The 27,800-nt window shown below is 38.6% G+C and overlaps 1 long non-coding RNA gene across 1 annotated transcript in view; it reads right to left on the reverse strand.

Moving 5' to 3' along the window:
• Positions 1 to 27,800, reverse strand: part of LOC112580276 — a 234,944-nt gene that overhangs the window by 57,665 nt on the left and 149,479 nt on the right. Inside the window, exons 2-3 of the long non-coding RNA XR_006546423.2 lie at positions 10,256 to 10,312; positions 9,607 to 9,676 (exon numbers count right to left, since the gene is read on the reverse strand). This is a non-coding gene — a long non-coding RNA (uncharacterized LOC112580276). The remainder of the gene's footprint in view (positions 1 to 9,606; positions 9,677 to 10,255; positions 10,313 to 27,800) is intronic.

Below are 27,800 nucleotides of genomic sequence, written 5' to 3' on the forward strand. Positions count from 1 at the left end.
AATATATCCCTGTTAAATTTCAGAATACCAAGAAGAAAGATTTGAAAAGACTCCTGAAAGAAACAAAGAGTTCGCTGATTAAAAAAAAACAAAACAGAATCAAACTCACATTATATTTCTCACCTTTAACACTAGACACTTGAAGACAATAGAGCAGGACCTTCAAACTGCTGATGGGTATTTAGATCTAGAATTCTATACCTAGCCAAATTATCAATCAAATTTGAGGACAGAACAAAAGCACTTTTCAAACATGTGAACACTCAAGAGCTTCCCTCCCATATACCTCTTCTGAAGAAGTCACTTGAGTTAATTCTGTGTTTAGGGGTCTGATACAGAAGAAGACATGGAACTGGGAGGACAGGGAGGTACCAGAATGTCAACTACACAGCAGATGAAGATGCCAGCAGCCCTATCTGGACTAGGAAGATATCAGGCTTTGGAAGGAAGGTGACCAGGAAAAGATGTGGGAGGATTCCATAGGCGTATATGATGGGACTTCATAATAACTGAGAATCTTAAAAATGCACAGAATGCAAGGTAAATAAAGGGAAAGATACCTAGAAAATTCTAGGAAAAACTAACAACTGCATCACAGAGTTATAACAAAATAATGTAAAATTAGAGCAGATTTGAGCAGAAGTCAATAGATATGAAAAAAGAACTGAAGTTCTAAGTAACGGAGAAAATAACCTGGAAGGTACATATAATGAATAAAATAGATTTCTTCTTTATCAAGAATAGAGAAAGGTAACAGCAAAGGTGGTGGGGAAAATACACAAGAAAAGTATGATCCAAATATCATGTAGGACACTCCCCTGGTAGTCCAGTGGCTAAGACTCCATGCTCCTAATGCAGGGGGCCCAGGTTCAACCCCTGTCAGGGAATTAGATCTCACTTGCTGCAACTAAGAGCTAGCATGCTGTAACTAAGACCCAGTGCATCTAAATAAATAAATAAAATGTAAAGAAAAACATGATGTGACTATGAGCAATTAGCCAAGCACAAGAACAAATTCTATTGAACATCCTTCTGTGAGTAACAAAGAGTGGGGTCCCCGGAAGCACTGGGAAGGAATGTTGTCATAGTACCTTCTTAGTTCTATGGCAAACAATACTTACTCTGTATAATGTACATGTACTTACTGCCTACAACTCTTTCCCCCAGTATCTACATGGATTACCCCCTTACTTCCTTCCTTCAGAAGAAGAAGTGAAGTCGCTCAGTCGTGTCCAACTCTTTGCGACCCCATGGACTGTAGCCTACAAGGCTCCTGTGTGCATGGAATTTTCCAGGCAAGAGTACTGGAGTGGGTTGCCATTTCCTTCTCCAGGGGATCTTCTCCACTCAGGGATCAAACCTAGGTCTCCCGCATTGCAGGCAGATGCTTTACCATCTGAGCCACCAGGGAAGCCTACTTCCTTCAGAACTTTACTCAAATATCACCTTTTAGAGACCTTTTCTGACTATTCTATCTAAATTACAAAACACACAGGTATGTGTACACACATGTAAACACACACACACACCTTGTACCCTTTCCTAGCTTAATTTTTCTTCTAAGCACAATAATCATACTGAATATTTTACTTTTTATCTTGTTTGTTTTCTGTCTCCACCTGACCCCCCACTAGAAAGTCTGTTCCACAAAGGCAGGGATTTTTCTTCTCTACTGTACTTACTTCTGTTTCCCCAGGACCAAGGACAGGGGCCAGCTCATGATAGGTCCACAATAAATATTTGCTGCATTCATAAATGTTGAATCAAGCCATAGGCAAGTCACAAAAGCCATAATTGTGTTTATGTGATAGAAATTAAATGTTATTATGCTTGGCAATGCAAAAATGAAGGCACAGCATACAGAAGTCAGGGTGTAAAGGCAAAAAAATGAGAGAGAAGGAAAGTTAAAAGTGCTAATATCCTTATATTACTATGTGGATAATTAAGATACTTTCCAAAGTTGATGAATAAGAAATATAGGTTTAAGAAGGTTATTCAAAGTTGCATGGGTAACAATTAAAACAACAAAACAGTAACGTAACTATATTGGTATGACTGAACAATACTATATGGAGGTGAAAGACACATAAATTAAGTTAAATTTCATCTAACACAGCAAAAATCCACCAGCTAATTCTAAAGTTGAGGCATTCAGACATAAGCATAGTATTTTAAGCATGAAAATAACTACAGAAGACCTTATACTAGAAATGGTTAAACATGATTGCTGTGAAATTGTGGTTTAAACTATGAAAGACTATATTGTATCAGACTACCACTTCTGTAGATAATAATTATAAACTCTGAACAAAATTTTTGAAAAACTGTTTGAAGGCACTAGAAAATGACCTGAAACAGGCATAAAGAGGTAGGGATTCAAGCTTTGAAATAAGGGAATTGCACTGGGTGAGATCTATGTTCTTATTAATTTTCCCCAAAGGCACTCCCTAGTCTCTATGGGGTGGAACAGCTTGAACTGAAACAGAGAGTCTGAGTTGACTTGAAGTGTTAGAATCTGAAGTAACCAGAGAAGCCAAAAATTGAGAGAGAAAAAGTCAGGTGGGGAAAAAAAGGAACCATAGGTTGGGGAGTCACCAAATTTTCATATAAACTCCCCTCAAATCCTTAGCTCACCCTGAACTGCAAATATGCAGGGAAATTCTAAGAAGCCTGCTGAAAGGCAGCTGCTGAAAGAGGAGAGATTTCAGCTTTCATCTACTGCAAGCAAGACAGTTTGGGCTTAGCATCCTCCCAAGTTAGAGGAATTTGGTCAACACTTAGGCTTTCCAAAGAACAAAGTCTCGATGAACTCTGAGATAATATTAATTGGTCAAGTATATGTGATTGAAGTTTCAGAAGGACCGGGTGAGGAGCAGAAAATCATTGAAAAATTAACACTGTTCACTGATGCCTCATTGGAAATAATGGCTACCAGCTGACAATGGAATTACATTTCTAAAGATGAAAACATGAAGAAAAATGATGTCAACACTGAATTCTATATTTAATGAAAATAACCTTCCCAAATGAGATGAAATAAAAATATTTTCAGATGAATCAAAGCTAAAATAATTTGTCATTAGACTTTTAATACAAGGAAATGCTAAAGGAAGTTCTTTAGGATAAAGGAAAGTGATACCCAATGGGAACTTGAATTTACAGGAAAGAATAAGCACTAGAAATGGTATATAACTTTGTAAACATACAAAACTTTTTTCTTCCCACATTTACTTCAAAAACTGTTTAAAGCAAAATAATAAGCACTGTAAGGTGGGACTTACAGTTAAGTTGCTCAGTCGTGTCCAACTCTTTGTGACCCCCATGGACTATAGCCTACCAGGCTCCTCCATCCATGGAATTTTCCAGGCCAGAGTACTGGAATGGGTTGCCATTTCCATCTCCAGGGGATCTTCCCAACCCAGGGACTGAACCCAGGTCTCCCACATTGCAGGCAGATGCACTGTGTGAGCCACTTGGGACTTAGAAGATACATAGAAATAAAAGATATAACAACAGTAGCATAAAAGATGGGGTGAGAGAGTGAATACATGGAATGATTCTATTTTAAGGTTATTGAATTTGTGAAGTGTGAAATATAAATTGTGATGTGGGAAGTAGTGTAAGGTGTGAAATGAGAATCAGTAGATGTGAACAATGGTACAATGTAATTCTAAACAGGCTTTGATACACCAAGGATACATATTGTTAGCCTTAGAACAGCCACTCACATATAATAAGTTCAGTTCAGTTCAATTCAGTCGCTCAGTCGTGTCCGACTCTTTGCAACCCCATGAATCGCAGCACGCCAGCCCTCCCTGTCCATCACCAACTCCTGGAGTTTACCCAAACTCTTGTCCATCGAGTTGGTGATGCCATCCAGCCATCTCATCCTCTGTCGTCTCCTTCTCCTCCTGCCCGCAATCCGTCCCAGCCTCAGGGTCTTTTCCAACGAGTCAACTCTTCGCATGAGGTGGCCAAAGTATTGGAGTTTCAGCTTCAGCATCAGTCCTTCCAATGAACACCCAGGACTGATCTCCTTTAGGATGGACTGGTTGGATCTCCTTGCAGTCTAAAGGACTCTCAAGAGTCTTCTCCAACACCACAGTTCAAAAGCATCAATTCTTCGGCGCTCAGCTTTCTTCACAGTCCAACTCTCACATCCATACATGACCACTGGAAAAACCATAGCCTTGACTAGATGGATCTTTGTTGGCAAAGTAATGTCTCCACTTTTTAATATGCTATATAGGTTGGTCATAACTTTCCTTCCAAGGAGTAAGCGTCTTTTAATTTCATGGCTACAATCACCATCTACAGTGATTTTGGAGCCCCCCAAAATAAAGTCTGACACTTGTTTCCACTGTTTCCCCATCTATTTCCCATGAAGTGATGGGACTGGATGCCATAATCTTAGTTTTCTGAATGTTGAGCTAACCCTAACCCTAACCCTATGTTTAAGCCAATTTTTTCACTCTCCTCTTTCACTTTCATCAAGAGGCTTTTAAGTTCCTCTTCACTTTCTGCCATAAGGGTGATGTCATCTGCATATCTGAGGTTATTGATATTTCTCCCAGCAATCTTGATTTCAGCTTGTGCTTCTTCCAGCCCAGCATTTCTCATGATGTACTCTGCATGGAAGTTAAATAAACAGGGTGACAATATACAGCCTTGACAGACTCCTTTTCCTATTTGGAACCAGTTTGTTGTTCCATGTCCAGTTCTAACTGTTGCTTCCTGACCTGCATATAGGTTTCTCAAGAGGCAGGTCATGTGGTCTGGTATTCCCATCTCTTTCAGAATTCTCCACAGTTTGTTGTGTTCCACACAGTCAAAGGCTTTGGCATAGTCAATAAAGCAGAAATAGATGTTTTTCTGGAACTCTCTTGCTTTTTCCATGATCCAGTGGATGTTGGCAATTTGATCTCTGGTTCCTCTGTCTTTTCTAAAACCAGCTTGAACATCTGGAAGTTCATGGTTCATGTATTGCTGAAGCCTGGCTTGGAGAATTTTGAGCATTACTTTACTAGCGTGTGAGATGAGTGCAATTGTGCAGTAGTTTGAGCATTCTTTGGCATTGTCTTTCTTTGGGATTGGAATGAAAACTGACCTTTTCCAGTCCTGTGGCCACTGCTGAGTTTTCCAAATTTGCAATTCAAAAATTAATAGAAGAAATAACATACAAAAACATTAAATTTCTCCAAAAGAAGACTAGATATTGTAAAAGGAAGTTTGAAGGCCAAAAGAAGAAGATAAAAAATAAATCACAAGGCAGCAGACTTAAAACCAAACCACACCGATAACTGCACTAAATATAAATGAAGTATTTATTGCAACTAAACAGCAAAGAATGTCAGACTACATATAAAAGCCATATTCAACTGTATGCTACCAATAAAAGATGCACTTTAAATATAAAATAAAGTCTGGTTGAAAGTAAAAGTGTGGGAACATATATATCATGTAAACAGTAAGCATAAGAATGCTTCAATGGTTATTTTAATGTCAGAAAAGCAGACTTCAAGACAAAGAGTATTTCTAGAGAAAAAATGGAAAATTTCATAATTATAAAGGAGCAATTCATCAGGAAGATATAATTATCCTAAATGTGTATATACCTAATAACAGAGCTTCAAGGTTCATAGAGCTAAAATGACATAAATAAAGGCAGAAATCAACAACTACACAAAAAATTAATTTGAAATGGATCATAGACATAAACTTCTAAGATAGACCACAAAACTTCTCTAGAGAGCAAGGACATCTTGCCCACAGTATAGATATAATGGTCACTTGAATTAAATTCACCCATTCCAATCCACTTTAGTTCACTGATTCCTAAATGTCAAAGTTCATTCTTGCCATCTCCTGTTTGACCACTTGCAATTTACCTTGATTCATGGACCTAACATTCCCGGTTCCTATGCAGTACTGTTCTCTGCAGTATTGTTCTTTACAGCATCAGACTTTACTTCCACCACCAGATGCATCCACAACTGGGCATTGTTTTCACTTTGGCTCAGCCTCTTCATTCCTTCTGGAACTATTTCTCTGCTCTTCTCCAGTAGCATATTGGACCCCTCCCAACCTGGGAGGGTTCATCTTTTCATGTCATATATTTTTGCCTTTTCATACTGTTCATGGGGTTCTCAAGGCAAGAATACTGAAGTGGTTTACCAGTACTCTAGAGAATAAATGGGTTTTCTGAGTTCTGTCAGCCACTCTTTTAACAGATTAATCAAACCCAAGGATATGGTTGTGGGAACCTTCCGTCTGTAGCTGGTTTGGTCAATTAGAAGCACAGGTAACAATGAACTTACAATTGTCACCTGAAGTGGAGGGCAACCTTGTGGGATTAAGCTGTGTAATCTGACCCTATCTCCAGATAGCGTCAGAATTGAGTTGAGTGTAGGACATTAGTTGGTGAAGGCACATTGCCTGGTGGTGTGGGAAAGACTCCCAACCAACATCGGAACAAATATAGGCAAAGATCTCTAAGATAGAACACAAAAAACACTAACTATAAAATTAAAAAATTGATAACATGCACTTCATCAAAATTAATTTATTTTTTTAACCAAAAATCAGAATGCTTTCCTCCTAAAACTGAGAACAAGACAAAATGTGTACTCCTAACATTTTCATTCAACACTATACTGGAGGTTCTGGACAGGGAAATAAGGCAAGAAAATGAAATAAAAGGCATCCAGACTGAAAATATAAGTATATAGAAACCCTTATGAAATCAAGTTTAAAGAAAAAAGAAGACTACAACTTAATAATGAGTACAGCAGGTTAGCAGGATAGAAGATCAACATACAAAAAAAAAAAAAATCAACAAACAGAAATCAATTGTACTTCTAAGTGCCAGCAATGAACATCTGAAGTGAAATTAAGACAGCAGTTCCATTCATAATAGTATCAAAAAGAATAAAAGACTTAAAAATAAATTTAACAAAAGAAGTGTAAAACATACTCTGAAACTATAAAACATTATTGAAAGAAATTAAAGTAGATCTAAACAAATGGAGAGACAATTACATCTTCATGGATTGGGAAACAATATTGTTAACATGGTAATTTTCTGCCAACTGATCTGCCTCAATATAATCCGTATAAAGTCCCAGCTGGGCTTTTTTTTTTTTTTGGCAGAAATTGATGAGCTGCTCTAAAATTCACATGGAAATGCAAAATGACACAAAAGTGCTAAAATAATCTGGAAAAAGAAGAACAAAGTTGGAGAACTTATTCACCTCGATTTCAAAACTTATTACAAAGCTACCATAAATCAAGACAGTGCAATACTGGCACAAGGATAGACAGTTAGGTCAATGGAAGAGAATCAAGACTCCAGAAATAAGCCCTTACATTCATGGCCAAGTGATTTCCGACAAGGCTACCAAGACAATTCAGTGGGGAAAAGAACAGTCTTTTCAACAAACGGTGCTGGGACAACTGGAGAGCCATATGCAAAAGGTTGTATTTGGACAGTTACCTCACACCATACATAAAATGTAACTCAGAATACATCAAGACCTAAACATAAAATTAAAACTACAAAACTCTTAGGAGAAAACAGAGGAGTAATTATTAGTGACCATGGTTAGGCAATGATTTCTTAGGAATGATATGAAAAGCATAAAAGATAAAATTTTTTTAAAGACTGCTAAATTGAACTTCATTCCTCCCTCTAGTGGATTTAAAATATAACCACATTTATAACTATTTCACCTTTTTGAAACAATAGTAAAAGAAATTTCTATAGCAATCACTCTAATCAGTGGTCATTTTAACAGCCACTATGGTAAATTAATTTTGGGGCTTCCCTGGTGGTCCAGTGGTTAAACATATGCCTTCTGATACAGGGACACAAGTTTGATCCTTGGTCCGGGAACTAAGGTCCCACACGCCATGGGGCAACTAAGCCCGTGAGTTGAAACTAGAGAAGCCCATGGATTGTAATGAAGACCCAGCACAGCTAGAAAAAAATAATAATCGTAATCATAAAAAATATATTTATATATATATATAAACACACTGGAAAACATTTAACCAAATAAAAATACAATAAAGACAAATTAAAAAAATTTTTTTTTGAAAAGAAGAGGCATGAGGGCATTTTCTGGAATGACAGAAACGACCTGTATCTCGAGTGTGGTGCTAGTTACACAACTGGACCGATTAATCAAAACCAATTCACCTGAAGGCTTTCAAGTGTGAGCTTCAGTGCATGTAAATTTTACCTCAGTAAAGTTTTATCAAGTGATCACTCTGAGGAGTGGTATGAAAGGAACGGAAGACGAGCCCAGTGTTGCACTTCCATCGCAAGCCCTTCGGTACTTCTAAACATTTGTAAAACATTGTGTTAATTACTGTAAATTCTGTAAGTTTTGGGAAATAAAACATTACATTTGAAGCTTCTTATTATTATCACTTCATGGAAAAGAGAAGACCAGATGACATCTTCTATCTGGGAGGGTGTCATTTACCCACCAAGCCAAAGCACTGGTCAGGCAGACCACCAGGAGATCCAGGAACAGACACATGCTCTTGAAAGCCACAGTAGAAATGAAATGGTAATCATTTATTCCCTGTTGTGGGCCTTCCATACCAAACACACAATCTCTCAAAAAATGAAAGTCAGAATTTCAAAAGCTTCCGGTTTTCTTAATGCTAAAGCTTATTTGCATATCAAAATTGCCTCAGGACAGTAAGCAGAATTAGAAAATTAAGGAATTACATTAGAAGGAAGAGAAAGAAGTAGGACAAACGTGTGAAAGTATAGAGCATTCTCCTCTGTCACCGAAAAGCTGGCTTTGGGTTTAAATCAACCACCTAGCAACATTTGCAAATAAAAAGAGACTTAAAATATCACGGCTGTTAAATTTTGATAATACTATTACCACAAATTTATTTACCAACTCAATGACAAACAGATCTTTTTAAAAGTACCTATCTGTACAACACTACTCCCTCTAGTGGATCTAAAAAAATAACCATGGTTGTTAACGATTTCATCTTTTGGGAAACAATAGTAAAAGAAATTTCTGTAACGATGACCCTGATCGGTGGTTATCTTACTGATCACCATGGTGAATTAATTTTGCTTTCCTGTGCAGTGTGCTTTTTCCCATTCCCTCTCCTCTTAGAGAAAGGTACTTAACATTTACCTGAATAATTAACCACTCAGAAATCAGAATATGATAGACATTTCAAACATTACTTACAAGGATAAAAATCTGAAAGCTATTGAAGGTTGTATGATACTCAGCATAAATCATAAATATTCAAAGAATTTCACAGTCACTTTTGAGTAAAACACAACTTAAAGGGCCATTTCAACAGCCTATTCCCCCATGTGTCACTGCAAGGCATTCAAAATGGGGTGAGCAATCATTTTCCAATGAGTAATCATTCAAGTTTCCTATCTACTTATTGTCATAAAATAAAATTTCAAATGTGATCTAGTTATTCACTGGATCCTTGAATCTCCAATACTCTTTCGACGTTTTCGGTGGACACTTTGTCATGTCATGACTACATTTTGCATTGGGGGACCTGTACATACGTTAAGGAACAAGATGACATGTTTTAGTTGGCGTGACTTACGTTTCTGGACAACTGGGTTTACTGCAACTCAGTTAGTCAGGCACAGCTGCCACTTCTAGGAAGCAGGCACCTTAAAGGGAGCAAAGATAATGACATTCAGTTGAGCTGATCTCTGTAGCCTAACCTAAGTGAAATTTTAATAACCAGACAGCAAGCCCTGTGATTAGATGATTTGGGATGAGTTTTACTATTACAAATAACCGAATGGAGTTTCACACATCTTTCCAAAATGAAGAATTTGAAATGGCAACACTTCTTAGAAGTTCGGGACCTTACTGAAGTGAATTTAGGTAAAATATTGATGATAAGGTTTCACATACTTCGAAAGTCACATTTAATGGCAGGCAAAGAAATACATTTCCCAACCAAAATCGAATGCCACCACCATCAACAACCCCACAGAGGCTCAGCTACCTAAAATGGAAATGAAAACATAATGTATGGAAATATTCTCTTAGAAAAACTCCTTAAGGCTTCACATGTATTAATGTATTAGTTTGCAAACATTAAGATCAAAGCCAAAGCAACAAATACATCCTAAAAAGTTTTTCGTCAGATTTTTATTAACGATATACAAGTAGCAAGGCATAAAAAATTAATAGGCAAAAGCCTTGAAATGTCAAACCCAATGATCTCGAGCCATGCCTACCTCCTTTGCTTTTTGTTTCAGTCTTGCTGTCTCTGGGTCTTCTTGCCTTGAGCGACTCTACATGGTTAAAAAAAGGAGAAAGAAAGGTTAACAGATAGTTTAAGAGCCCCTCATCTGTTGCAGTAAGTTAAAAATAGCAAAGGAGGGAGAAGAGGATCCAAGGTGTCAAAAACGCAAGGCCTAAATTCATAGACGTGTAATTTCAAGCCTTTAGGCTTACCCAATTAGCTGTTAAATATTCAGTTTTAAATAAAATCTACTGTAGGTTTAAAAAAATCAACCCACTTTACTTATAATATTGCTCACTCTTAAGTTTCCATTCTTTTTTAGGTATTCAAATTGCTGTACACCAAGTCCTTCCACATTAATTAGACCCTCTATACAATTATGCCCCCAAATCTTTTCTTTCCAGGAAGCCCAACTCATCTGATGGAGAAGTAGCTACGACACAGGAGATAAAGAAGTATGTGAAATGCACATGTCCTACTTCCTGGATCCCGAAATAGCCTGTGATGCCAAGCTTTCAGTCCCCAAATCTCTTGGACAATGAAATCAATCCTTAATTGCTAACAGATCTTTGCACATCTATCACAGAAAAATGCCAGCAACATAAGGCAAGATTCCCTCCTTCCATGCTGGTTAGCATGTGCTGACATACTTGGGGCTTAAAGTGAAGAAGCAAATAAAAATTTTAAATATTTGATTTGAAATTCCAAAAGAAAAAAAATATGCCTGGTCCTAATCCAATATTTATTGAAAAAACAGTTGAAAAAGACAGAATGAAGAATGACATGCTAAGGTGCTCTCTGGTGGTCTAGTGGGTAAGACTCCACAATCCCATGCAGGGGGCCTAGGTTTGATCCCTGGTCAGGAAACTAGATCCCACATGCAACAACTAAGACCAGGTACAGCCAAATAAATAAAGAGATATTTTTAAAAAGGAGAAGAATGACATGCTAAAGCTAAAATACACCCACTTAAACAGAGAACAGTGGCAGAGACCATCAGAGGGCCCTGAATTTGGACACTGACACCAATGAGGAGTTGTGGTGGGAGGGGAGAGACATCATTACCATTTGCAGAAACAGCCTCCTGATGCTGGACTAATGGGGAACCCCCTCTCTCCCAGTCTGAGCTTTCCTTATAGCTCAGTCAGAAAAAAATCTGCCTGCAATGCAGGAGACCCGGGTTTGATTCCTCGGTCAGGAAGATCCCCTGGAGAAGGAAATGGCAAGCTACTCCAATATTCTTGCCTGGAGAATCCCATGGACAGAGGAGCCTGGCAGGCTACAGTCTGAGGTTGTAAGAGGCAGACATGAATGAGCAACTAAACTACTACCCTCTCCCCCAAGAGAGGAGCCCCAGGCTGCTCCATGACTGCTGCCCATCTCAGTCCTGGCTGCAGTGTTTAGACCCTCCCCATCAAGCATACAGCTGTTCATGCAGCTTCTGATGTAGAAACCGCCTGCTTTTCCTTCTTTAGACAAGCTGCACCAGATTCTCCCAGTTACAATGAGGTGTATACGTGCTTGCTGCTGCCACTAAGTCGCTTCAGTCGTGTCCGACTCTGTGCGACCCCATAGATGGAAGCCCACCAGGCTCCCCCGTCCCTGGGATTCTCCAGGCGAGAACACTGGAGTGGGTTGCCATTTCCTTCTCCAATTCAGGAAAGTGAAAAGTGAAAGAGAAGTCACTCAGTCGTGTCTGACTCTTAGCGACCCCATGGACTACAGCCTACCAGGCTCCTCCATCCATGGGATTTTCCAGGCAAGAGTACTGGAGTGGGGTGCCATTGCCACATCCAGTATACATGCTTAGTCATGTCCAACTCTTTGCAACTCCATGGACTATAGGCCACCAGGCTCCTCTGTCCATGGAATTTTCCAGGCAAGAATATTGGAGTGGATTGCCATTTCCTCCTCCAGGGTATCTTCATGACTCAAGGATAGAATCCTCGTCTCCTGCATTTCAGGCAGATTCTTTACCATTGAGCTACCATAACCCCAGTAACAACAAGATCTGCCAAACAAGACCAGGGGGCTTGTCTCATTGCTCCCTCCTTCCTGCCATCACCAAAGCCTCCTTGCTTTGTTGTATGAAAATGGTAGGAAGAGAAATAAAAGGAAAAGAGAGGCATAGTGGGGAGAAACAAAAGAAGGCAGAAAACAAAAACCACATATTTCCTAGTTTTTTGGGAGTGAGGAACTAGGTGAATGGTGGTGTTATATCCGGAAATGGGAAAATCAGGCGAGTATAAAGAATAACTCAAGAGTATGTTTTGGGACACACAAAGTCTGCTGTATCAGAGAGCCAGGAGACAGTATCAAGTAGGAAGTTGTATATAAGTGACAGAAATGCAGGGGAGAGGTAACGGCTAAAGATAAGACAACTAAGGGACTTTCCCTGGTGGTCCAATGGTTGAGAATCTGCCTTCCAATGCAGGTGACACAGGTTTGATCCCTGTTCAGGGAACTAAAATCCCACATCCCTGGGGCAACTGAATCAGACTGCCTCAACTACTGGGCCTGCCTACCATTACAAAAGAGAAGCCCACATGCACAGCAACTAAGACCCCTCATGCCACAACCAAGATTCAATGCAGGCAAATAAGTTAATAAATATTTTTAGAAAAGTAAAAAGGAGATGATAAGAATCTATCAAATCTGCTAGGAGCTCAAGTAATAGGAGAACCAAGAATTAACCACTGAGTTTGGCAAGAAGCAGGTGTTCTAAGATCTGTTTCAGAGGAATGCTGGGGACAAACATCTGATTAGAGTCATTTAAACAGAAAACCCAAGCAGAAGTGTATTCTAAAGTGTGTACCCAGGATTTGTTTGAATCAGATCTGGTAAGGTACACAAACATGGAAATGACTGTCAGGAATGAAGAAATTTATACCTACAGATCCCCAGAAATGGGCTTCCCTTGTGGCTCAGCTGGTAAAGAATCCGCCTGCAATGCAGGAGACCCTGGTTCGATTCCTGGGTTCAGAACGTCCTCTGGAGAAGGGAAAGGCTACCCACTCCAGTATTCTGACCTGGAGAATTCCACGGACTGTATAGTCCATGGGGTTGCAAAGAGCCAGACATGACTGAGAGATTTACCCTTTCACTTGCAGTGTTCAGCTCAAGGAATGTCCTCACTCACACTCAGTGCAACTCTCTTCCTGCTTGACAGAGAAAGTGGGGAAAAAAAATCCAGTAGGATCCCCCATATGGGGAAGAACCCAGGTCAGCCAGGAGGCAAATGGGGAGATGGGAGCATGGCCCAGAGCAGAAACTTTACTGGGATTTTCAAAGGAAGGAATGGGTGAGGCACAGGAAGTAGGTTTAAGTTTATGATTATCTTTTCTGGATAATTTCAGCAGGCTGTGGGCTAAAGGAATGGCCCCTAGTTGTCCAGTGTCTGGCCTTGGGGTGACTTAGGACAGGGGAAATACTGGTTTGGTGTGTGAGAGTTTGATACAGGAGATGGTTGGGGTGTGAGCTCTGAATTGGTTAGTTTGTATATCAAAGGTGCTTGCAGGGCAGTCCTTTGCTAATTCCAGGAATTAGCTAGCTCTGGGAGGGGCAGTTTCCCAAAGATCAAGACCCCAAACACCAAAGCATCGAGAATACCAAAAATTAGAAAATATAGTCAATATAAAGTGAAAATGGTCTACCAACTCTTGAGAAATTCTACCATAAAGGCAAGCAGAGAAATGTGGTTGTGGGTGATACAGACGTTAGGACATGTTTTTAAGATGGCTGAGAGCACAGCACGCTTCTGTGATACTGGGAATGAAGGAGTTGAGAGGAAACCTGATGAGTGGAAGAACGAAGGAACGGTCAAATCCCGTCAGAAGCAAAACCACTGACTAGGAGAAGGGATGGGATGCAGAGCTTATATGGGGGTTGCTCACAGCAAGAGGAGAGTCAGAGTGGGAACAGTGGCCAGAAGGCTGGTGGTGTGAGCTGATGGCTGGGCAATGAGACAGCTTTCACTGTATTGCTTCTATTTTTCTCTTTGAAATAAGAAACAAGGTCATCATCTGAATGAGAGGGAAGGAAAGGGTGTTAAAGATTGGGAGAAAGAAAACGTGGCATAAAATAGTGGTCTTAGAGAGTGGGAGGGTGAACCAACTGGGGAAGTGGACTCACATTGCTGAGCTGTGTTAAGGGTCCCCTTGAGGTTTTTGGTCATAAAATTAAAGTAGGACCAAGTTTGGGTGTTACTGAGCAAACAGGATGGACAAGGGAGTTGGAAATGTTCTAAGGAGAGAGGGTAGTTATGCACCACACATATATAGACAACTATATTTCTAGTTCCCTATAAAGGACCAGATGATGCTGTGAAAGTGCTACACTCAATATGCCAGCAAATTTGGAAAACTCAGCAGTGGCCACAGGACTGGAAAAGGTCAGTTTTCATTCCAATCCCAAAGAAAGGCAATGCCAAAGAATGCTCAAACTACCGCACAATTGCACTCTTCTCACACGCTAATAAAGTGACGCTTAAAATTCTCCAAGCCAGGCTTCAGCAATACATGAACCATGAACTTCCAGATGTTCAAGCTGGTTTTAGAAAAGGCAGAGGAACCAGAGATCAAATTGCCAACATCCGCTGGATCATGGAAAAAGCAAGAGAGTTCCAGAAAAACATCTATTTCTGCTTTATTGACTATGCCAAAGCCTTTGACTGTGTGGATCACAATAAACTGTGGAAAATTCTGAAAGAGATGGGAGTACCAGACCACCTGACCTGCCTCTTGAGAAATCTGTATGCAGGTCAGGAAGCAACAGTTGGAACTGGACATGGAACAACAAACTGGTTCCAAATAGGAAAAGGAGTCTGTCAAGGCTGTATATTGTCACCCTGCTTATTTAACTTCTATGCAGAGTTAAATCATGAGAAATGCTGGGCTGGATGAAGCACAAGCTGGAATCAAGATTGCCAGGAGAAATATCAATAACCTCAGATATGCAGATGACACCACCCTTATGGCAGAAAGTGAAGAACTAAAGAACCTCTTGATGAAAGTGAAAGAGGAGAGTGATAAGGTTGGCTTAAAACTCAACATTCAGAAAACTAAGATCATGGCATCTGGTCCCATCACTTCATGGGAAATAGATGGGGAAACAGTGGAAACAGTGGCTGACTTTATTTTTCTGGGCTCCAAAATCACTGCAGATGGTGATTGCAGCCATGAAATTAAAAGATGCTTACTCCTTGGAAGGAAAATTATGACCAATCTAGATAGCATGTTAAAAGGCAGAGACATTACTTTGTCAACAAAGGTCCATCTAGTCAAGGCTATGGTTTTTCCAGTGGTCATGTATGGATGTGAGAGTTGGACTATAAAGAAAGCCAAAGAATTGATGCTTTTGAACTATGATGTTGGAGAAGACTCCTGAGAGTCCCTCGGACTGCAAGGAGATCCAACCAGTCCATCCTAAAGGAAATCAGTCCTGGGTGTTCATTGGAAGGACTGATGTTGAAGCTGAAACTCCAATACTTTGGCCACCTGATGCGAAGAGCTGACTCATTTGAAAAGACCCTGATGCTGGGAAAGATTGAGGGCAAGAGGATAAATGGATGACAGGATGAGACGGTTGGATGGCATCACTGACTCAATGGACATGGGCTTGGGTGGACTCCGGTAGTTGGTGATGGACAGGGAGGCCTGGCTTGCTGCGGTTCACAGGGTCGCAAAGAGTCAGGCATGACTGAGCGACTGAACTGAACTGAAAAAGGACCAGAAGGATTTAAGTCAAGTGGAAGAGAGGCCATCTCCAGGAAATGGAATTACAGGTAGTCTTTGCTAACCTCTTTGTATTTATAGGATTTTCTTAAGCTTTTGCAGAGAGTATGTATTTCACTTTATAAACACATGAAGACAATAAAGCTATTTCAAGAAAAAATTTAAAAGCTAAAAATGTAGCAAAATGAGGTTTTGTTAGGAAGGAAAGCAACTAACCCAATTTCCTATATGTATATAAAAAAATCATTGCCCTAAATTTGGATACTTCCTTGACTATTAATTTGTATATTAATGATAACCCTCTACAATAGGAAACATACTAATGAATCACTTGGGGAGAATGAAGAAAAGCACAGGACTGGAAAACACACCACAGACAAATCTGCAAAGCTACTGAAAACACAACGGGATGTCAACAGGAGCTGCGTGTCCTCTTGGAGATTTCCAGGTGAAATGGTTGGAGATAATTTTACAGCCATCCCGAGAAGGGGCTGTAAAGAGGAAAAATTCCCTCCTGGATCCATCTGCTGCTGCTGCTGCTGCTGCTGCTGCTAAGTCGCTTCAGTCCTGTCCGACTCTGTGCAACCCCATAGACGGCAGCCCACCAGGCCCCGCCGTCCCTGGGATTCTCCAGGCAAGAACACTGGAGTGGGTTGCCATTGCCTTCTCCCCTGGATCCATCTATGAAATAATAAAGCAGAAGCTGAGGGAAGCTTTGGGAAGGTTGGAGATGCTTATGGAAAAACCCATGCAATGGCTGCTGATATGTATGGCCCCTTTGCCTCAGGAAGCTAGGACAGGGGCCCCATGCCTCTTCCTGGTCACACAGCTGGCTGGGCACAGAGGTCTGGTGTGGGAGGGAATGGGGTACCCCCAGCTTTCTGAGCTCTGAAAGCCGGTGGATTGTGGCCATCCTGCTCACCCTGGACAGCCATTCCAACATGCCTGGTGCTTTCAAGAGGTCCCCTCCATCAGCCACAGTTGCTCATGTGAAAACTGAATCGTCTGAAAGTATCAGTGTTGTTGGGACTCAACATCTTTTGGCTTTGTCAAGCATGTGGACTTACGGGGAAAAAAATTCCTTATAAATTTACCCAGATTTACCATCTTTTAGTTTGTTTTCACTAAATCTCAGCTTTCAGTTCTTGTCAGAAGACATGGGGCAGGTACTTGACTGAAAGACCCTTCTCCTTCTCCCACTTTAAATTTTAGGGATGATAAATTACCGTGAAATTAATTTAGCTTTACTATTACATTTTTACTGTGAGTCCTGAGCCAAGGACATTTTTATGTTAAAGTCTTTGTAGATGTAACATGCTGTATGCCTGAAATACCTCTGTGTATAATACTGATACTGGGGGAAATCTATTAATATTTTGTAAAGTGATGTGTCTGGTATGACATTGGGTGTTTTCTGTGGATGGGGGGCGGAGAACATAATTCTACCAAATATTAGAAATTCTACTGAGTGAACTGCACAGGCATGACAGATACACTGATCTCATTAGGCTGAGGTCCTCATGAATGGGAAACAATTGTTTGAAAACATACTTTCTGATATAAATGGAAATTAGAGAGGGGGATCTTAAGACTCTCCATAAATAAACATACTTTTCTGAATACCTTATTTTGTAGTCAAGAAAATTAACTAACTCCTCAAGCCACTCCCACCGGCACAAAGACTGTAGACCATGATTTTTTTCACAGGGATTTTGCTATAATCAGGTTCAGCACATTCCAGAATGATTGTTTCAGACACTTGTCAACTTTATGAGGCTGGTAAAAGTGAGGAGGAATTCTGCTTTGCCTGACCTCATTTAGGCACAGGATACACATTCTTTTACAGTTTGAAACCTCGAGTATTCATGCTTTAATCTTTCAAACTCATACCTTCCCAGGGCACCCTCGGCTTTCATCAGTGCTTTTCTCATAGTCATGCCTCTTATAGTTTTATAATTTTTTAAAGTTAATACTAGAAGAGTTTAAGGCATTGGTATCCTTTTTCCATTAAATAAAGTGTCAAAACTCCTGATGCTGTGCTATAGTCACCACCATGTCAACCGTTTCAATTTTAAACCCATTTTCCCCATTCTGATAACATTAGAACTTCACCCATGGCACTATTACCTTATAACTTTCATTTTTAATTAAAGAAGTTAAATTGGCAACAGAAAACACTTTGCTTTCACATTAGCTTCGTTAATAAAAAAGTGAAAGTTAAAAGCAGTGTACCTATGGATAAAATCTAGTTTCAAACCCCAGTTTCTCCTTTATCACATAAAGTTAAAGGTCTATGCTTAAGACAGTCTTAAAGGGAACAATGAAGGTTGAATATAATCAAAAACCAACTAAACTAAGGAATAGATATTTCTCTCAGCAAAGGTTTCACAATTCTGAGGACACTTTGGTACTTAATTAGTAAAGACAGGCAGCAAAATCCCAAAAAAAGTGAAATAAAAATAATTCTTCTAAAAAAATATGGTAGATGTTGATGCAAACCTATAATTATCAACTCTAACTAAAGAATTAATGTTAAGATATGAGAGCAATATACAGATGTAAAGGGTTTTTATTGTCATAGTTTGGAAAAGACTCTGATGCTGGGAAAGATTGAGGGCAAGAGGAGAAGGGGGGTGACAGGGGATGAAATGGTTGGATGGCATCACTGACTCAATGGACATGAATCTGGGCAAACTCAGGGAGATAGTGAAGGACAGGGAAGCTAGCATGCTGCACTTCATGGGGTCACAGAGTCTTACATAACTTAGTGGCTAAACAACAGCAATCAACAAATTAAAATATTTTTCTCTGGTTAACATAAAGAAAGGGGGAAATCTGAATGTCTTATTTATCATATATATATGGTTTTTCCTGTGGTCATGTATGGATGTGAGAGTTGGACTGTGAAGGAGGCTGAGCGCCAAAGAATTGATGGTTTTGAACTGTGGTGTTGGAGAAGACTCTTGAGAGTCCCTTGGACTGCAAGGAGATCCAACCAGTCCGTTCTGAAGGAGATCAGCCCTGGGGATTTCTTTGGAAGGAATGATGCTAAAGCTGAAACTCCAGTACTTTGGCCACCTCATGCGAAGAGTTGACTCATTGGTAAAGACTCTGATGCTGGGAGGGATTGGGGGCAAGAGGAGAAGGGGACGACAGAGGATGAGATGGCTGGATGGCATCACTGACTTGATGGACGTGAGTCTCAGTGAACTCTGGGAGTTGGTGATGGACAGGGAGGCCTGGCGTGCTGCGATTCATGGGGTCACAAAGAGTCAGACACGACTGAGCGACTGATCTGATCTGATCTGATATCATATATATATTCATATTCTACAATTAGAGGGAGGCTCTATTCTAACCAGCTGGAAAAAACAAAACAGCAGATTTCCAATTAATTCTTCCAACTTTCTAATAGATGCCTCTGTTACCTGTTATAAAAGAAAACAAAACAAAACACCAACAATAAGAGCTTGAAATGGAACTAAAACAGCAACTAATACTAATGGAGAAAAGCAAGGAAAAAATAGTCAAAGTTTGCATAGAACACAATTTTGTTACAATCCATAAAACAAAGACAGAAGATTGACCATCTCCTCTTTTTCTTAATTTAAGACTTTACGAGAGCTATAAAGAGCTTTGGTAAAGAACAAAAACACAAGTTCATGAAGACAAAGAGAACTGAAAAGAAACACTTATAGATGGATGTGTCAAATGTCAACAAATGTTTGAAAGACAAAATGGATGAAGTAAGAAGGAAAAACACTCCACCCTGTCTCTCCCAGTGAATGCAGTTATAAACTGTAGACAAAATGAATGAATTAGCTATTTGAGGACTCAAATGAAAATGATAGATTTGGGGAGAGACATAATTCAGAGTCACCAAATCACATTTTTGCCCAGGCTGGATGCAACACAGCTGAAACCTGGAATGGGAAGAACACAGTCCTTATTCTGGATTGAAGAGCAGGAAAGGGGTCTGCTAATGCTCAGAGTAAATGGGAGAAACATCACCCCCTTTTTGTTCTCCATTTCCTCATACTCCCAGCCCAGTGTGCGGAAGAGCATGATAAATAAAGCCTCAGCTTTCTGACCAAGAGGAGTAAAAAGAGGGCACCTAGGAAATATGAAAGTATCTGAGAGAGTATGAAGAGGCGGAAGCTGGGAAAAGTGACCCCATAAAGCCATTTATGAACTCCTGGACAAATCCCTGGACTGTGCATGCATGGGCCTCATCCTAAACTGCCTACCATAGACTTTGTGAAGGGAACAGGGTAAGCCACAGCCCAAATCCCAGACTGACTGCTAGAGGTACCTTCCTGGGATAGATCCAATAGCACTGCAAAGGCTCTGCAAATGAAATTGACATTGGAACCATAACCCATAGATCTGGTTGGAACTTGTAGCCTGAAGCCAACTGGGTAGATTAAGGTTTAATACAACTATAATATATCAATAACCTTAGATATGCAGATGACACCACCCTTATGGCAGAAAGTGAAGAACTAAAGAATCTCTTGATGAAAGTGAAAGAGGAGAGTGAAAGAGTTGGCTTAAAGCTCAACATTCAGAAAACTAAGATCATGGCATCCGGTCCTATCACTTCATGGCAAATAGAAGGGGAAACAGTAGAAACAGTGGCTGACTTTAATTTTTTGGGCTCCAAAATCACTGCAGATGGTGACTGCAGCCATGAAATTAAAAGACACTTACTCTTTGGAAGAAAAGTTATGACCAACCTAGATAGCACATTAAAAAGCAGAGATATTACTTTGCCAACAAAAGTCCATCTAGTCAAGGCTATGGTTTTTCCAGTAGTCATGTATGGATGTGAGAGTTGGACTATAAAGAAAACTGAGCACTGAAGAATTGATGCTTTTGAACTGTGGTGTTGGAGAAGACTCTTGAGAGTCCCTTGGACTGCAAGGAGATCCAACCAGTCCATCCTAAAGGAGATCAGTCCTGAGTGTTCATTGGAAGGACTGATATTGAAGATGAAACTCCAATACTTTGGCCACCTGATGAGAAGAGCTGACTCATTTGAAAAGACCCTGATGTTGGGAAAGATTGAAGGCAGGAGGAGAAGGGGATGACAGAGGATGAGATCGTTGGATGGCATCACTGACTCAATGGATATGAGTTTGGGTAAACTCTAGGAGTTAGTGATGGACAGGGAGGCCTGGTGTGCTGTGGTCCATGGGGTCACAAAGAGTCGGACACGACTGATCAACTGAACTGAGCTGAACTGAACAACTGTAATAAGTCATATTAAATAAATTGCACTAAATAATTAATAAGACAACCATAAAATAAAGGGGATAAGGATAATGGCCCTACATGATGGTAAGTTTCTACATTCTACCTGATTCTAAGTAGAATGAAAAGTTAACTATGTCTTTTGTAATCCTCAGAGCAATGAAACAATTCTAAGAGATATTATATAAGAAAAAGATAAACTAATATTGAATACTAAAAAATTTAAACATTATATAAGTATCCATAGCAAATTTATCTGTAATAGTAAAAAACTGGGATTGGCCTAGAATGTTCTTCAACAGGTGAATTGTTAAACCACCTGTGGTACCAATGTACCACGAATTATTATCCAGCAATAATAAGGAACAAACTATTAACCATGCAACAATGTAGATGAATCTCCAGAAAATTATGCTGGATGAAAAAGATCAATCCCAAAGGTTATATGCTATACAATTCCATTTAAATAACATTTTAAGATAGAAAATTTTAGAAAGACAGGAAAGATTGTGGTTGTCAAGGGTTAGGACATAGGGAGCTGAAGGAGGGTGAATATGGTTATAAGGTAAGAGACCAAGGGACCCTTGACTGGGGTAGTGGATACAAAAACATAAAGAAGTGATTAAATTATGTAGAACTTAATACACACACAAATGGATACAAGTAAAACTGAGGAAATCTGAATAAGACTGTATTAATGTCAATATCCTGATTCAATATTATAGTTTGCAGAAGTTTATAATTAGAGGAAAGTAAGCAAACTGAGAAGGCAGTGGCACCCCACTCCAGTTCTCTTGCCTGGAAAAAATCCCACAGATGGAGGAGTCTGGTGGGCTGCAGTCCGTGGGGTCGCTAAGAGTCAGACACGACTGAGAGACTTCACTTTCACTTTTCACTTTCATGCATTGGAGAAGGAAATGGCAACCCACTCCAGTGTTCTTGCCTGGAGAATCCCGGGAACGGAGGAGCCTGGTGGGCTGCCGTCTATGGGGTTGCACAGAGTCGGACACGACTGAAGCGATTTAGCAGCAGCAGCAGCAAGCAAACTGAACAAGGGATTGCCATTATTTTTTAAATTGTCAATGTAAGCTTTTTAATGTTTAAATAACCCAAAAGAGGACTTCCCTGGTGGTCCAGTGGTTAAGAATCCATCTGCATGCAGGGGGCATGGGTTCGATCCCTGCTCTGGGAAGATTCCACATGCCACTGGGCAACTAAGCCTGTGAATCACAATTACACAGTCCATGCTCTAGAGCCCATGAGTTGCAACTACTGAGCCCATGGGCTACAACTACTAAAGCCCAAGCACCCTAGAGTCAGGGCTCTACAACAAGAGAAACCACTGCAATGAGAAGCCCACACACTGCATCTAGAGAAAGCCTACTCACAGCAACAAAGATCCAGTAATAGATCTAATAATAAAAATAAATAAACAGATCTAGTAATAGATCTAATAACAAAAATAAAAAAATAAATAAAAATTTAAAAAATAACTCAGAAGGCAAGAAAGGGTAAATAGAAAATAAAAATAGAAATAGAACACAATAAAATGATAGGCCTATTAAAATATCAATGATTACATTAAATGTAAACATCTAAATAAACCAATTAAAAGATAAATATTTAGAATTAATAAAAATGATGAAACTAAATGTTTACAAGCAATTCACTTTAAATATAATAATATTAGTAGATTAGAAGTATAAGGATGGAAAAATATATACCATAATGGCAATAATCAAATGAAGGCTAGAATGGCAATAATTATATTAGACAAAGTATATTTTAGACCAAAAAATTACCTTAAATAAAAAGAGACATTGCATAATGATTAAAGGATCAATTTAAAGCATAATAATCCTAAATATGTATGCAGCTAACAGCAGAACCTCTAAATACATGAAGCAAAAACAGAAAACTGAAAGGAAAAGTAAACAAATATTCAATTATCATTAGAAATGTCAACATTTCTAGTAACTGATAGAACTTGCAAACAGAAATTTCAAGGTTATATGAGAACTAATCAATACCATCAACTGATTGACCTAAATATGCATTTATAGAATACTTCATTTAAGAGTAGCAGAACACACATTTTTTTCAAGTGTACAAGGAACATTCACCAAGTTAGGCCATATCCTGGGTGATAAAATATATCTTAACATATTTAAAAAGAATAAAATGATACAAACCAAATTCTCTGACTATAATTGAATAAATTGAAATCAGTAATGAAAAAATAACAGGAAAATGTCCTCCTTAAACCTTAGAAATTAAACAATATGATTCTCAAGTAATCCATGCTGCTGCTGCTGCTAAGTTGCTTCAGTTGTGTCCAACTCTGTGTGACCCCATAGACGGCAGCCCATCAGGCTCTGCTGTCCCTGGGATTCTCCAGGCAAGAACACTGGAGTGGGTTGCCATTTCCTTCTCCAATGCATGAAAGTGAAAAGTGAAAGTGAAGTTGCTCAGTTGTGTCCGACTCTTCACGACCCCATGGAATGCAGCCTACCAGGCTCCTCCGTCCATGGCATTTTCCATGCAAGAGTACTGGAGTGGGGTGCCATTGCCTTCTCCCAGTAGTCCATGAATTAAGGGGAAAATCATAAGGGAAATTAGAAAATATTTTGAACTGGAAGAAAATGAAAGTAAACATTTCAAAATTTGTGAAGTGCAGATAAAGCAGTGCTTAGAGGAAAACATGGCATTAAATGCTTATATTAGAAAAGAAAGTTCTTAAATCAATAATCTAATCTTACCTTCAAGAAATTAGACGAGGGACTTCCCTCTTCTAGTGCAGTGGGTAATAATCTGCCTGCCAATGCAGTGGGCATGAGTTCAATCTGTCATCCAAGAAGATCTCATGTGCCATGGAGCAACTAAGCCCATGTGCCACAACTACTGAAGCCCAAGCATCTAGAGCCTGTGCTCTGAAACAAGAGATGCCGCTGCAATGAGCAGCCTTCACACTGCAATGAAGTGAAGCCCCCGCTTGCCACAACTAGAGAAAGCCCTCACAAAGCAACAAAGACCCCCTGCAACCAAAAATAAAATGAATCATTAAAGAAAAAAAAAGAAATTAGAAGAGCAAAGAAAAAAGCAAATCAAAGAGCAGAAAGGAAATAATAAAGTTAGGGTAGAAATCAATGAAATTGAAAAGAAAAGAACAGTAGACAAAATCAATGAAATCAAAGCTGCTCTTTGATACAATCAATAAAATTGATAAATCTCTAGCAAGATATACCAAGAAATAAAAAAAGATATAAATTACCAATATTAGGAATGAAACAGGGGATATCACTACAGATCCTACAGCCATTAAAATGATAACATAGCAGTACTGTGAACAACTCTACATGCAGAAATTCAATAGATAAAATCTGCCAATTTTTGAGAAACACAAATTATCTAAGTTGACTCTAGGTTAAGTAGAAATTCTGAATAGTCATATAAGTATTAAAGAAATTGAATGCCTAATTTAATTTTTTTCCTAGGAAAAGGAAACTCAGATGATTTCAATGGTGAATTTTACCAAAGATTCAAAGAAGAAATTATGCTAATTCTTCATAATCTTTCCCAATACATAGAAGAAGGAACATTTTTCAACTCATGAGAACCACCATCACTCAGATACCAAAATCTAACAAAGATGATATAAAAAGTGAAAGTTACAAACCAGTACCCTTCATGGATACAGACACAAAAATCTTTAATAAAACATTAGCAATGAATTATTACAATGAAATACATTATAAATAAGATATATAAAATATATTAAAAGAATAATAACACCACAATCAAGTGGGTTTATCCTGGGCATGCAAGTCTGGTTCAACATTTGAAAATCAATCAATGTAATCCACCATTTTAACCACCTAAAAAAGAAAAACTACATAATCACCATATAAATAAAATTTTCAATTAAAATTTTTAATTGATATAAAAAAGCATTTGACAAAATTAAACATCTATTTATTGAAAAAAATCTCTCCACAAATTTGGAACACAAGGGAACCTCCTATGTTTGATAAAAAGGCATCCACAAAAAAACACTTTTTAAGCAACCATCATGCTTAATTGTGAAAGATTTCCCCCAACACTGGGAAGGATGTCCATTCTCACCATTTCTAGTCAACATTATACAAGAATTTCTAGCCAAGGACATTAGAAAAGAAAATGAAATACAAAGCATTCAGATTGGAAAGGAAGAAATAAGTGTTATTTGTAGATGACATGATTTTATATGGAAAATCCCAAGTAATCTACCATAAAACTATTAGAAGTAATAAACGAGTTCAGTAAAGTTATGAATACAAGATCAATATACAAATTCAATCATACTTTTATACTCTAGCAACAAACAATCAAAAATTGAAATCTTTAAAAAATATTCTATTCACAATACCATCAAAAAAGAAGAAAATACTTAAGAAATTTAACAAAAAAGTACAAAACTATACTCTGAAAACTACAAATCATTGTTGAAAGAAATATAAAAATATCAAAATAAATGGAAAGCCATCCCATGTTTTTGGATTGGAAGACTTAATATTTAGGTTTTATATATAAATGTTAATAAGTTTCAGTTCAGTTCAGTCACTCAGTCGTGTCCAGCTCTTTGCGACCCCATGAATTGCAGCATGCCAGGCCTCCTTGTCCATCACCAACTCCCGGAGTTCACTCAGACTCAGGTCCATCGAGTCAGTGATGCCATCCAGCCATCTCATCCTCTGTCGTCCCCTTCTCCTCCTGCCCCCAATCCCTCCCAGCATCAGAGTCTTTACCAATGAGTCAACTCTTCGCATGAGGTGGCCAAAGTATTGGAGTTTCAGCTTTAGCATCATTCCTTCCAAAGAAATCCCAGGGCTCATCTCCTTCAGAATGGACTGGTTGGATCACCTTGCAGTCCAAGGGACTCTCAAGAGTCTTCTCCAACACCACAGTTCAAAAGCATCAATTCTTCGGCACTCAGCCTTCTTCACAGTCCAACTCTCACATCCATACATGACCACAGGAAAAACCTAATATTTACTATATTAAGATAGCAACACTTCCTGAACTGGTCTACAGATTCAATGCTATCCTCATCAAAATTCTTGCTGGATTCTTTGTAGAAATTTATAAGCTAATCCTAAAATTTATGCAGAAATGCAAGGGACCCAAAATAGCCAAAACAATCTTGAAAAGAAAAACAAAGTTGGAGGATTTACATTTTCTGACCTCAAAGGTTAACGACAAAGGAATGGTAAACAAGACGGTGGGTTATTGATCAAAATCCTCACATTTAAAGTGAATTTATTTTCAAAGGGTGCCAAGACAGTCCAATAGGAGAGGAATAGACTCAACAAATGGGTCTAGGGACAACTGAACAGTCACATGCAAAAGAATGAAGTGAAACCCCTACCTCACATCATAGCAAAAAACTTGACTCAAAATGGGTCAAAGACCTATATTTAAGAGCTAAAACCATGAAACTCTTAGAAGAAAATACAGGTATAAATTTTCAACCTAAGCCATGGTTTCTTGGACATGCATCAAAAGCACAAACAACAAAAGGAAAAAATAAATAAACTGGGCTGTATCAAAATTAATAACATATCTGCAAAGGACACCACTAGGAAAGTAAAAAGATAAACCAAGAATGGGAAAAATACCTGTAAATTATATATATGATAAGGGATTCATATCTAGAATATATAAAAAACTTTTATAACTCAACCACAACAACAAACAAATGACCCTTCTACTCTTGTATTTGTGTATATATGCATATATTGTGAAATGGAATGAACTTTAATAGAATTATTAAAATAATTTCTGCATGGTAGAGTATTCATTGACTTTTACTTGTTTCTTTGTACTTTTCTGTATTGCTTGATTTGTTAAAATAATGAGTATGTATATTTGTTAAAAATAAAGTTATTTCTCTTCAAGAGTATGTTAAAATGATAATTTGAACATATGCATTCTTTACTCTGAAAACCTCAGTAAAATTGTAATAAAGTTATTTTCTCAAGAAAAGGAGACATAATCCCAAAGAAAATAAACCATAAGAGAACAAACAATAAACTTTTGGGAGGTGGAAAGCAGGTGGAAAAGTGACTTAACAGGCAAAAGAATGTCAGATCCTAAACTGAGAACTGATTTAATTTACACTATGCTAGCTTCAAATGCCTTCCATGTATACAAATCTCATCCATTCTCCAAAAGCCTCCTACTTTTGGACATTCATATTGCAGCCCATCCTCCACTCACTCTAAAATCCTACCTCTATGCTCCTAACAACAACAATAATAGCAATAATAATAAACCTATGGAGCATTTACCAAAGGCCCTAGTATAAAGCCAAGTATTTAAAGAATTAATAGACTTTGACATTTGCTTCTTATTGTTCAGTGTTATTTCCAAAATTTGGATATAAACTCCTTAAGAGGAGAAATTCTATTTTATCTAGCTCTAAAATCTTTCACAGCACCAGACTCCAAATCAGTAATCATTAAGTATCTGAGTTGGCTTAGTTCATAGAATACACATCTACTGATCTCTTTTAGT

Source organism: Bubalus bubalis, chromosome 18, assembly GCF_019923935.1.
Source record: "Bubalus bubalis isolate 160015118507 breed Murrah chromosome 18, NDDB_SH_1, whole genome shotgun sequence".
NCBI classification, from domain to species: Eukaryota; Metazoa; Chordata; class Mammalia; order Artiodactyla; family Bovidae; genus Bubalus; species Bubalus bubalis.